The following is a 14081-nucleotide window of genomic DNA, read 5'->3' as shown; positions in this document are numbered from 1 at the left end:
ATCACATGTAATAGATACATATTTACCACAAAAGTTATTCAAAGTACAAGATTACAAAACTACTTAGGATGACTTCCTAACTTCATCTTCTCAGTGCCTAACTCATTCTGCATATGCTGATTCTCATGCTTTTACATTTTCAGTACAGTTTGAAAACATATGGAAGGAACATAACAGATGAGTTGAATTTAGAAACACAACATCAATTGCATTCATCAATGCAAGTTCTCGGTCCGTTACCACAACATTATGTAGCAATTTCTTTGAAGAGAACAACTCTTTAAGCTTCTCAATTGCCAATTTAAAGTTTTCCTTCCTTTCATGCTCCAAATAGGCAAAGTCTACCAAAAATGTCAATTTTGTTGACATAACACCAACAATCTCAAGCAGTGGTAGTCGATACCTGTATGATCACGATGCAAATAATTAAAACTCTGATAAATCAAAGTATGTTGAAATGATATCAAGGTATGATCACGATTCACATTACCTATTTGTCTTATATGTACAATCAAAAATCAACATCAAGTGAAACATATTCAACAACTTCACTGAATCAGAATGTGTCCAGAAGATATCAGCAACAACATTTGAGTCTTCCATATTTCTTGTCCAGCACATATAGTTTTCTCTATGAATAAGACTCGACAACATTTTCATTTCCGTCTATGAATCTCTCTTGCTCGCATTGTATATAGCTCAAGCTTTATATACTTGGGTAACACTTGTGAGGTTTATTGGATCTTTGTCTTTCAAGGCAGAAACTATGTACCGTGGAGTCATGTTGTACTTCGTCGTGTCATTCAAAAACTGTATCTCATTAACTTTTAGACGATCCAATATGTCATGACCATCTAAATCCTTAGATAGTTTATTAATGTGAAACGCACACCTAATCATCACCTTCCAACCGCTACCATTCAGCACAGATCTCTGTCTAAAAGGGCATTTCACTTTCATATTATAAGTGCCCTCTGAGGATTTACTACTTCCATATGTATTATTCATTTTATAATTTCCTCCTCCTTCATAACCCAAAATCAATTTATCTTTCCTACCTCGCTGACCATTTACAATATCAGAACGAACGATCGTAACTATAATACCATGTTGTTTGCCAATATTTTATGCTCAGACTAATACTTTAGATCGGGACTCAAATATTTGTCATTTACATCACAAAAAAAGTATACTATCAATATCATATAAGGGCGAAAAAATATTTAATTTAAACTTGTTACATAGCAAAACATACTTTGTCTCTGGTGAAGAACTGCGTACAATTGCTACACGGATCTGTATATGATCCTACCGGCTCTGAACCACACAAATAAAGTTTTTTTTTGAAAATTTTGCTCTGTAAATTTCAAATACAATAAAAAATTCCGATAGTTTTTGTTTGTCTCCGGATATTTGAAAATTCATGGTAGTGTATACTAGAATTTTTGAAATTTCTGGTATTTTTTACTGGATTTTCCCAGATTTTCGATATAAATGCGTGAATTGTCATAAAGGAATAACGGCTAACACTTTAATGTTGAAGAATTTTTGTTTCTTAATTATATTTTGATTCATATGAATAGAATATTGGTGCCAAATACATATACAAAGTAGTATTCTAATCCATCAAAAGTAAAGTTATTGACAAGAAAATAGAAACTTGGATTTATGGAAGGAAATATGTATGCTAAACTGTACATCTACAACCACCTATTATTTTTAACAATCATAGTTCCCTCATTCAATCCATTCGAGTATGCTTGCTTCTTGGCTTCTGCAAGCTTGTCTTTCTAATTCTGACTTTTAATTTCCTTCTACAAGCAAACTGTCTTTGCGCACTTATTTCCAAACTGCGGAACATCGATGATAGTCACAATCTCAAATAGAAACACTCATTCATCTTTCACATCATACTTTTCCCTAAACGTCGGTTTTGACTTCAAATTATGCTATGCCATGTAATCATCAGGAGCATCACTAGGCACATTGGTCACCACTCTGGTGCCTTTATCCATCAAAATACACAACATAGGAAGTGCATATATAATTTCATGAAACGAAAGAGGTGATTTCAATGGAAGTCCAATTAAATCATGACTCGTAACCTCAAGCAAGCAGGTTGGTTTCTGAGGTACCCTAAAGTGATTCTGGTAAGCAAGATTAAGAGTTGCCCTAGGCGCCATAACAAAAACCTCTGTTAATAATAGTATACTCTTGAGGCTGAACACCTTCCCCACTAGCCCTATCATGATCAGCAGAGGGTTGTCCATCCAAAGGTGAATAAATTGTATATATATCCTCCTTAACAACCTTCCCTAATGAATTCAATTTCCTCATGACTTTCTCCAATCACAACCTAAACCAAAAGCTTTAAGATCCTCCATAGTCAATGGTGGATATAAAATAACCACTTATAAGTATCTTGAAACTCTGAGATCTCATCATCACATATCCCAACACTCCTCAAAATCTCCCATTGATAAGCCTGACCATTCGAAAACCTGATAAAAAATGATAGATAAATGGAAAATGGAGTTTGAAGGTGATAAAGAGAAGAGAAGAAAGGGTTTAGGATGGATGTACCTTTGAGCGGAGGCGGCGAAGTTAGATAAATGAGAGGGCGGAAGTGGCAGAGAGAAGAATGGTGGTTTCACTTTCACTGCTGAGACATGTGCACTTAGTTCATATTAATTTGGTTTTTATAGAATATTTGGTATCTTGGACGCCAAGGTACCGTCCGTCGGTTACAAATTTATATTTTATTTTTTTGGTCTGAAAATTTGCAAAATCTATTCATGTGATTTTTTTTGGTTTTTTTACCGAGATAACCCAGTTTTTCGAAAAAAATTCCCAAAATACCCCATGTTTCAAAAAAATTCCCAAAGTACCCCACTTTTAGGAGGTGTCGCCAATTGGATTGGCGACTCCTCTTAAAAATTTCAAGGAGGCGCCAATTGGATTGGCTAGGGCAGGTGCCCTAGCCAATCCAATTGGCGCCTATGTGTAATTTTTAAGAGGAGTCGCCAATTCAATTGGCGACACCCTTAAAAAAGCCTCAAATGGCAAAACCTCCAATATGAAAGTTGTAGATCTTTTCAAGACAATGAATTTGGACATAAAGTTTGGATCATTTGGATTTTTTATGAGAAAGTTATGGGCAGTTGAAGTTGGACTACTGAGTTTTTCAACTGTTATCTAACCTATAATGTTTTACATTATCGCATGTGTTTCTTTTAGAATTATGAAATTTTATCCAACATAATAATTGAAGTAGACGTCTCAAATTTTTCAATGCACTTGGTCCCACCTCAAAATAATTAAAAATGAGTGAGTTAGGTCCCTGCGAACTTGACCCAAAATTAGGGTTTCTGTCAAAACATGTGTATGTGAATTTTGCCAAAAGGGACCAACTTCAAGCCCTTCTTTTTGAATGATAAAAGCCTCAAATGACAAAACCTTCAACTTAAAAGTTGTAGATATTTTCAAGACAATGAATTTGGACTAAAATTTTGCATCATTTTCATTTTTTTTGAGAAAGGTATGGGCACCTGAACTTGGACTCTTTGAAATTTCAATTGTTATGTGGCCTATAATGTTTTGTATTATCATATGTGTTTCTTTTTGAATTATGAAATTTTTTCCAACATAACAATTTAAGTAGACATCTCAAACTTTGCAATTCACTTTGTCCCACCTCAAAATCATAAAAAATGAGTGAGTTAGGTTCTTGGGTAGTTGACCAAAAATTAGGGTTTCAGTCAAAACATATGTATGTGAATTTTGCCAAAATGGAGTTTAGACAAAGAAACCTAATGTTTGGAGTTTACACAAAGATAAATTTGATATAATACGACTTGATATTAATAAAATTTGGAGTTTACACAAAGAATCCTAATGGTGATGACCAGGATTACCTAACCGATCTCCGGTCCCACATCCCCTAGCTACCATAACCCTTGGCCCTAACCCACGTTGACGATTCTGCACCGGTGTTTGTTCATCTGAGGGGCCAGAAGCGTCATTACCTCCTACAGGAGAAGATCCGTTGAGGTATTCATCCAACTCAGCATAGTCTTCAGTATTCAATGATGGTGTACCGGCGTAGCTGAGCTCATGACCCATGCCAGAGAAGTTGGGGTGTGGTTGACTCATGGATGGGCGACCGGGACGGTTGAAGGGAGACATGGGTGTGAATGATGCGTCTAGGAAAGGTTGGAAATGTTGTTGGGGTGTTTGGAAGACATAGGGTTGTGGTATGTTTTGGTTTTGTGATGTTTGGGCTTCTTGGCTATGGTAGGAGGAGGGGCGGTTAGTGTTTTGGCTAATGAGACTTTGGTAGGGTGATGGTGTGGGGGCGAAGTGATGTTCGGTCTGAGGTTGATGGTCCATTTGTTGGTGGTGGTATGGGGTATGTTCTTGGTATTGGGGTTGGGTGAATGGCATGTTTTGGTTGTATGTTTGTGTGTGTGTGGAACGGAAATTTTGACGGATAGGTGGTTGTGAGAAACCGGGCTGAGAATGTTGTTGGGGGTTAGATGTTGATCCTTCTCGTGTCTAACTTGTCTGGCGTGGGTCGTAGAGGTACATATCATCGGCGATGAATTGAAAACCAACCGATCTGTACCAAGCCATATAAGTACGACTTGGTTTTACCTCATATGGCATGACTGCGTCAGTTAAGACATGGTCATGACGGTGCTTCCACTTGCGACACTCTGATCTTGCGAAGGTTTGCCAAGGGTTGAAGTTCCATTGGTCGTTCACTTTACGCATATGCCATTCTCCTAGACTAGCTGGGGGATCTGGGATATTCTGGACCATACCGAACTGCAGCTTCACACGATCGGTGTTGTGCATCTCCATAGTTGTGAACCGTATTATCGGTGTGCATGTTGTCCATACAGCTGCGTCTTCTGCGTTGACCTCATGCTCATGATCCAGATTAAGGTACGAACGCCAAATGAACTGAAATGTTAAAGAAGATAGGATTATAATGAATGTAGAAAAAGTTAACATAATATGACAAAATAATGAAGTTATTTTGCTTACGTCTGTCGGTCGAAGGTGATCCAACAGGTTGCGATACTGAGTAATACAATGTCTCGGACATCTGTTGTAACTCATACCACGTGCCGACCATCTACACCAAAAAGTTAAACAAAATTAGTTTGAGGTAATAAACTTTAAGGAAGTAAGTAAAGATATAGCAATTTAAACAACTTACTTTTTTGCATATGGAAAAGTGAAAGGGTTGTTATTGACCGGTGCTAGAGACGGTAGTCTTGACCAACCCCATGCTTGTAGCAACACAGCACATCCAGAAAATGTAGATGTGTCTTTGTGGGAATTTTTGCACAACGAACTATAGAGATAGGCTAGACAAGCGGATCCCCAACTGTAACTACCTATTCTATCTACATGTCTAAGTAGAGGCAAGTACATAATATGCATGCTAGAACCATTACCTTCGGGAAATAAAAAGGATCCTATTAACAGCATAATGTAACACCTAGTTTTTACTATTCAAGCATCTTCGGTAGAATGCTCATCTAAATATAAACTATTATAATATGACTTTAGGCGTGAGAGTAGTATACCTTGACCTCTAGCATTATCATCTAACAAATCAGTTTCTAAAAGCTCCATGCAAATTGAATTTGCATGGTTGGTCTTACCATTAACAGCTTTGCCTTCAATTCGTAGTCCTAAAAGCATGTAGACGTCTTCCAACGTCACGGTACACTCACCGGTTGGAAACTAAAATGTGTGTGTCTCTGGCCTCCATCTTTCGCATAAGGCTAGAATGAACTTGTTATCTATAGACCAAGACATAATCTTGCTAATATGACCAAAACCGGCGAGTTCAACATAAGGTTGAATCATTGGGTCCATTGGGACAAATTCGTGGACTCGAGTTCGAAACCTTGATACATCCTATAATAGAAATAATATAACACTTGACTAAGTTGGTATTTCAAAATAAAATGAGGTTGGTGAAGATGAAAGATAAAAAGTTAACAAAAGAAAAAAACTTACATATGTTGCGATGTTTGCAACCGTTCCTCTGTGTGCTTCGCCCATTGTGAGTAAAGACATATTGTTGGGGAGTTGGTGTAGATGAAATTGGAAGATGTTGTTGAAGATGAAATTGTAAAAGAAGTGGTGTTGGGTTTCGTAGGAGGATCTCTGAGGGTGATCAAATTTGCCTTTAGCATTCCCTGCAGTGCCTGTGCCAAGGTCATATTGATCCTGGTAAACTGCCTTCTCGGCTTGTCTTGTTTGGGCTGGAAGTTTTGAGATGGCGGTGCTGCAATCGTAACCGCTCCAATGGTATGGTCACGATTTTTCTTGTTACGACCCTTTTGACCGTACACAGCATTCGATTCATTCCTCCCCTGATAGGACCTTTTGGCGCTTGCGGAGGTAGGCGCCTGTATCTTTCCACTTCGGATGCCGCTCTCAACGTGTTCACCTGTCAGTATAAGTTCAGTGAACCCTGATGAAGAACTTCCCAGTAGATGGCTGTAGAATGGGCCAGTCAGTGTGCCCATGAACATGTCCATTAGTTCTCGGTCAGTCATAGGGGTTTTGACTCTGCCAGGCAAATCTCTCCATTTCTGAGCATATTCTTTAAAGCTTTCTTTAGATCCCATAGTCATATTCTGCAACTGTAGCCAGATAGGCGCTAGTTCAGAGTTATACTGGTACTGTTTATAGAAAGTTGTTGCTAAATCAGTCCAGGTGCGGATGTCAGAGCTCTCGAGCTGATAATACCATTCCAACTGTGTGCCAGACAGGCTCTCTTGGAAGAAATGGATCCATAGCTTCCTGTCAGTGGTATGCGGCTGAATCTTTCTCACATAAGCTCTCAGATGCATCTGAGGACAAGACGCACCATCGTACTTAGTGAAAGTGGGGATTTTGAATTTGCGAGGAATGGTCACATCGGAGACCAGACCCAAACTTTCGAAATCCAGACCGGGCGCCTTCTGACCCTCCATAGCTAGCATACGTTCTTCCAGCAACTTGTACTTATCATCTTTTGGAGAGTACTGTTCATTTTCATAATCTTCATCGTCATCCTCAGGGTCGGAGAAATCAACATTCTCCTCCTCTGAATCATTCTCCGTCTCCTCTTCCGGACCATTCGGAATTCCAAACTTGACTCTCGCGGCCTGTCTTTTAAGCCTTCTTCCCGGGTTAATGAAACTCACAACTTTCTTGTCTTTCTTCTTCTCGAGCAAAAGAGCCTTCAGTTCCTCCTGCCCCTTAGACAAGCTTAGCATCATCTCCTGGAATTGAGCATTCTGAGTCTGGAGATCTTTGACAGTTTGTTCGAGATCCATTTTTCTGTTTGCAATGAAGACCGTGAGAACATTGAACTTGTAGAATACCTGTTATGCAGTGTTATGTTATGCTATGCAATGTATGAAATGTTTTCAAGGACTTTTGGAATTTAACTTTGCGTAAATCACCAACAAGAGAGAGATGTTTATTGCTAATTTCTTTGATCAATGTTCATTACAAAAGGAATAATAATAAAAATACAATGAAAGCTCAAGTCTCCCAGGGGCGACTTCTTTTTGGGCGAAGATATGTATTGAGTCTTCGTTCCTCATTAAGCTGACTGGTGAGTTCTAACACTTTCTTCCTTTCTGCAACGAACTGAGTCTCAAAAGTATCCCTTTCTTCTCTCAACTGGATCCAGGATCTCTTTAGTTCTTCAACATTGGTAGGCATATCTGGATAAGGAATGATCTGAGGAGTACCTCCTTCAGCTTCGGGTTCGACAATCTGAGGTCCGATTGCAAGATATGGCATGACAAGTTCACGAGCTCTGGCGCGTACCCATCTGAGATAAGGTTCCATAGGAATAGAGTTTTTCTGTCCTAAAGTGCTTCTTTTCACCATGCCCCAAGCTCGTACGAACCTTTGGCGGAGACCTTGGGGATCGTTGTCATAGTCAAACACAGTGCCTTGGATAATTATCTCATGTGGACCATCTCTTCGAGCATAACCAAATTGACGGAGGGCTAAAGTTGGGTTGTAAGTAATGCCTCCTCTTATCCCCAAGAGCGGTACATTAGAGAATTCTCCACAACGGTCGATGAGGACGATATCTTCTTTGAGATGAGGGCACCAACGGATGTCTGAATGGGAGAGCGACATTATCCTTTGAGACCATTTCACATCTTGATCATTCTTCAAGACTGATTGAGGAAGGTGCGAAATAAACCACCTAGCCAATAAAGGTACGCAGCACATGAGGGTCCCTTGTCTCTTCATAGTACGGGTGTGAAGGGAATGCAAAATGTCTCCAAGCAAGGTAGGCACAGGGTTATGAGTGAGAAATATCTTAATAGCATTCATGTTTATGAACTGGTCTGGATTAGGAAACAACACCAAACCATAGATTAGTAATGCTAGGACATCTTCGAAAGCATGGACATCCATAACTTTTAAGAATTCTCGGGCCTTATTTATCAGAAATTTGGCAAGTAAACCCTTAACTCCACTTCTTGTTACCCAGTTGGTTTCCATATCGGACTTTGTCATGTGTAGAGCTGCGGCAACCTCTTCAGACTTCGGCATCTTTTCCAAACCACTGAAAGGTGTTTGATTAAGTATAGGTACCCCAAGCAACCTGGAAAATTCTTCTAGTGTGGGTACCAACTGATAATCGGGAAAGGTGAAGCAATGATGTTTAGGATCGAAGAACTAGAATAGGACTCTCATCATATCTTCTTTGAAACCAGTGGCAACCAAATTGAGGAGAGAACCGTGTTTCTTGATGAACTGAGCATGATCGGGAAGTTCTGACACTAAATTCTTCAGTTGCGGAGAGATTGCTACAAAATTGATCCGGATGGTCTTCCTGGAAGCCATAACCTGTTTAACAGAGCAAAGCTAAATCCCTAAGTCCTTGAAATGGTTAGTACAATGTTATGATGTCATGATGTTATGATGTTATGATGTTATGTAAATAACAGGCACAAACAAGTCACACAACAATCATTCCTAGGTTTTAAGGCTTGCATGAGTTCCATAGGTAAGTACCCTCCCCACTGAAGTTTGGTGGGTTCAACCTGTCCTAGAATAGTAACCGGGTTCTAAAAGGATCTCAAATCATCGACCTTCCTTTAAGTTCACTTCAGTGCAACACCAAGTGGCTGACCGAAGCTTCCCTAAAGTCCAATCTCAAAGAGTGTAGTATCGAGTCTCAACCAACCCCAGTCGGAACCGAAGTCAGTTATCTCACTACTTTCTAATGGCTAGGATGAGTCAATTAGGGTTCTAAAGGTCTAGTTAATGCTTTGATGACACCACGCGGAAGCCAAATTTTTCCTCAAGTAAACATGAGGAACATCAGGACATCCAAAGTGTCACATTAACCGTAGCCATCATTTTAACCATTCCAGTATACGCCGGATAGTCGCGATGATCTATTGCTACTTACCTAAGGTACACTAGATCCGGGTGTGGGATCTTTCACTCAAAAATACCCAAGCGATCCCTTAAAAGTAAATCAGACAATTTGGAATAAGTGATCTTGTTTTTAGGGTAACCTCTCTTTTTAAGGCTCCCCAGCAGAGTCGCCAGTTCTGTCATACGGTGAACTGACTTGGGGTATTTTGCTTTTTATCGCAATGTCGCGGATAGCAAGAGTCGCCACCGACTTTTCTTTTATCCAATAAGGAAAGGCGGAAAAGAACAGGAAAGACCTCAATAGATTTTGGGTTCGGGAGGTACATTATACAAAGGGAAGGTATTAGCACCCTTTGTATCCATGGTTATCCATGGGCTCTTAATTGCTGGATCACTTACATTTTGTCTGAAAAAGTGTTCGTGAATTGCTTAAAAAATGTTTTGAAAAGAGAGTTTAACTTTGTAATGATTCTCGTATGAATGTATACAAAGTGTTTATCTCGTTTGATTTTGAAACGGTTTAGAAAAATATAACTTGGTAATGATTCTAGTATGAATGTATACCAAGTGGTGATTTTCTAGAATTTGCAAAATGTGAGGGGCGGAAAATGTTTTAGGTTATGACCCAGCAATTGAGAGTTATACCTTCCTAAGGTCGTTATGGGCATTTCCTATCCTTATGAGGGTAAAACTGTCCTTACTATTGAGAAGTAAGTAGTTTTAGCCTTTGGAGGTAAAAGGGTCATCGTAGGGACATCGATCGGTCATTGAAGGCAACATTTGTAGGGATACCTTAGCATTCGGAGGAACGATCATCATTTAACCGTAGGCTACACCGAAGGGTCATCGAGGGACAAAATCGTATATTCGAAGGCAACATCCGAGGGACTATGATTTATTTTATGATGATTTAATCGAAGGGTCTTTGCTAAGTATATCCCCACATTCGCGGGACATGACCATAATACCGTAAGGCAGCAAAAAGAGGTCCAAGATCACATATTTAAAGGCCATATTTTAAAGTCAATTGGGTAATTAGGATGAATCTCCACATTAAAATCAATACATTAAAATTAATTAAGCAATTTAGGGTGGATCTTTGCCATAAGGTTAATACATTAAAATCGATTAAGTAATTTAGGGTGAGTCTCCACAAGGGTATCCCACAAATAAAGTGGAAGACCTAAACAACAATCTTTTCCTGGGATATGTGAACCTTTACAAAATTCAACAAACGGGTTAAAATACCAAATCAGGGTGCAATCGAGGATTGCACCGCAAAAGAAACACGGCAGCAAGAATGTCAGGCAAAATAGTGCATAATAACAATGGAATAGATCAGATAAACGTAGCACAGAATAAACGAAATATTAGCGACTGTCACGTTCGCCTCTGCCTCGCCTAGCGACGGCCTAGCGAATACTCGCTACATGCTCGCTTAGCGATGTGCTAGCGAGCGGCTGCGGGTTTTGATTTTCAGAATAGTATGATCTCAGCATGCTGCATGCCTTATGGCATTCAATTACAGAAATAATATGGTCAAACATTCAGGATATTCAGGCGTAATGGAATTCATATACAAAAATCTAATCGCTTATCCAAAAGTTCAATCATGATGCATTATGTATTTAGAGATTACAAATTGAAAGCATAAAACAGTAGTGATACGCAAACCTGTTTGCAATGGAATTGTAGTGCTGAATTGGCAGATCACTTTTGGTATCGGGTTGAGTTGGGCGGAGGTAAACTTCGGTGCGGATGAGCGGCCGTCAGGGTTTCTTCACTCTGACTTCTCTGGGCTAGTCTCCAGGGTTTCTATGCCAGGGTTTCCGTCCGTCTTTTCTCTGTCTCTTTTCGTGACTGAAGTGTCGGTATTTATAGTGATTGTGGTGACCTAATGGGCTCAGAATGAGGCCCGAAAATTCTGATATATCGCAAGCTTCGCTAGGCGAGCGTTGTAGCGAAGGGTTCGCTAAGCGAAGGATTTGCTCGCCTAGCGAGCGTGCCAGTTTGGGCCATTTTCTGGATTTGGCCATCTGTGAGCTGGGCCTTTGTTTTTTTGGGATCAATGCCTTGAAAAATAAGTTGGAGTGCCTAAGAAATGCCTTGTAATATTAATGGGCAAATTTTGGGGTATGACAACATCATCTCAGACTGTCTTGCATGACTGACACATCATCTAAGAGCTAACTTACATGTCAGACACGTGGCTGTCCTGTCTCATGCATGCTGAAGAGTCACTTGTTGATAACTTGCATGCTTGACACATCAACTCACATTGTATTGCATGACAGACACATCATCTCAGAACTAGCTAGCATGCTTGACACATCAACTCACACTGTCTTGCATGACAGACACATCATCTCGGAACTGGCTAGCATACTTGACACATCAACTCACACTGTCTTGCATGACAGACACATCATCTCAGAACTAGCTAGCATGTGAGACATTGATACCATCTATTTAAGTGTCTTACTATCAACATCCAAGACACAACACTCACATTCATCTGCACTTGCAAAATAGTTTTCATCTCCAAAACGTCATCTTCATCATTATACAGTGTCAACGTTCACTGCAACGGTGAAACTTTTGAGTCTGAGCTTCATGGTTTTTGTTTTCGAAACACTAATACCATTAGAATCACGATCAAGAGAAATGCAACCTTTTTGCATTTGAAAAAAAGAATACAATCCTTTATAGGATCAGGTATTGTGTCAAAGATCACATATCAAAATCCAATATTTTTTGAGAATGGTCAATGCAAGTTTTTCCCCCTTAAGGTACGAGACGATGAAGATGTTGAAAACATGTTTCTTAGTCATGAACATTCAGGCATGGATTGTATCGAGTTATACATTACTCTACAACCATGTATACCGTCTCAACAGTCTCAACTAACCGATCAGGATGCAGCTGGTGAAGATGCTGCAGATGATGCACAATGGTCAGATGAACTCAACCCAGAAGCAGAAGTAGAAGTCGACGTTGTTAATGAAGAAGAAGAGGAGACCGAGATACAGGTTGATCACATGCTGAACAACGACGATGAAGATGATGCTCAACCACCACCAATCAAAAAATTCCACATGAACAACTTTGCTGACTTTATAGTGAAACGCACTGATTCTAGAAGGTATGTTATCGAATGTCGTAACATGCTTTGTAAGTTTCGTTTGGCTGCATCTTACAAGAAGAAAAATGACTCTTGGGAGATCGCTTCAATAGACCCACCGCACAGTTGCGTTGCAACTAACGTTGAACAAGATCACCGTAAACTGAGCACAACTTTGATATGTCAAGACATTCTGCCATTGGTAAATAAAGACCCATCAGTGAAGGTGAGTATAATTATATCCCATATCCGAACAACATATAATTATACTCCATCTTACAAGAAAGCATGCATTGCGAGGACAAAGGTTGTTGAACAGGTTTTCGGCAACTGGGAGGATTCATTCAAGGAATTACCACGGTTTTTATGGGCACTAAAAACTTATGTCCCAGGAACTGTGGCAATTATGGGGACAGTGCCAGCAATGATGCCAGACGGAACATGTGCTACAGGTAATAGAATATTTCACCGTCTCTTTTGGGCATTTCACCCGTGCATCAAAGGTTTCGCTTTCTGCAAACCTCTCTTGCAAATTGATGGCACTTGGTTATACGGAAAATACAAGGGTACTTTGCTCATGGCGGTTGCACAAGACGGTAACAACAATGTCTTTCCCATTGCCTTTGCTCTTGTTGAAGGTGAAACGGTTGGTGGATGGGATTTCTTTCTTCGACATCTCAGAACGCATGTCGCTCCACAAGCCAATCTATGTTTGATTTCTGATAGACATGCTGCCATTGAGAGTGCCTACAATAACCATGATAACGGATGGCATGATCCTCCTTCTACACATGTCTACTGTATCAGACACATTGCACAAAACTTCATGCGTGCTATAAAAGATAAGAATCTTCGCAAGAAGGTGGTGAATGTTGGGTATGCTTTAACTCAACCGTCATTTCAATATTATCGTGATGAAATTCGACTGTCTAATGAAGACGCGAGGAGATGGATAAATAACATACCAATAGAGCAGTGGACAAGAGCATTTGAAGGTGGTTGTCGATAGGGCCACATGACAACAAACATTGTGGAATGCATGAACGGGGTTTTCAAAGGAATTCGAAATCTGCCGATAACCGCCTTGGTAAGATCAACCTATTATAGGTTGGCTTCTATGTTCGCAACCAGAGGTGAAAGATGGAGTGCAGTGTTAATGTTCGGACAAGTATTTAGTGAGTGTTGCATGAAGGTCATGAAAGAGGAGAGCATCAAAGCTATGACACACGCTGTAACAGTCTTTGACCGTCATAGACAAAATTTCAGCGTCCAGGAAACAATGGGCAACAACGAGGGGAGATCAAATTTAGCCTATGATGTTAGACTACACAGAAGTTGGTGCGATTATGGAAAATTACAGGCCTTCCGCATACCTTGCTCCCATGTCATTGCAGCATGCGCTTATACTCGTCAAAATGCTTACACCCATTTATCTGATGTGTACATAGCCAACACCATCATGAATGTATATAGTCAAAGCTTTTCAGTACTACCAATGGAGGATTACTGGCCTCCATATGAAGGAGATATTGTT

The sequence above is a fragment of the Lathyrus oleraceus genome, chromosome 5 (genome assembly GCF_024323335.1).
Source record: "Lathyrus oleraceus cultivar Zhongwan6 chromosome 5, CAAS_Psat_ZW6_1.0, whole genome shotgun sequence".
Classification (NCBI taxonomy): Eukaryota; Viridiplantae; Streptophyta; class Magnoliopsida; order Fabales; family Fabaceae; genus Lathyrus; species Lathyrus oleraceus.
The sequence above is the reverse complement of the archived record's forward strand: the minus strand, read 5'-3'. Positions refer to the sequence as shown.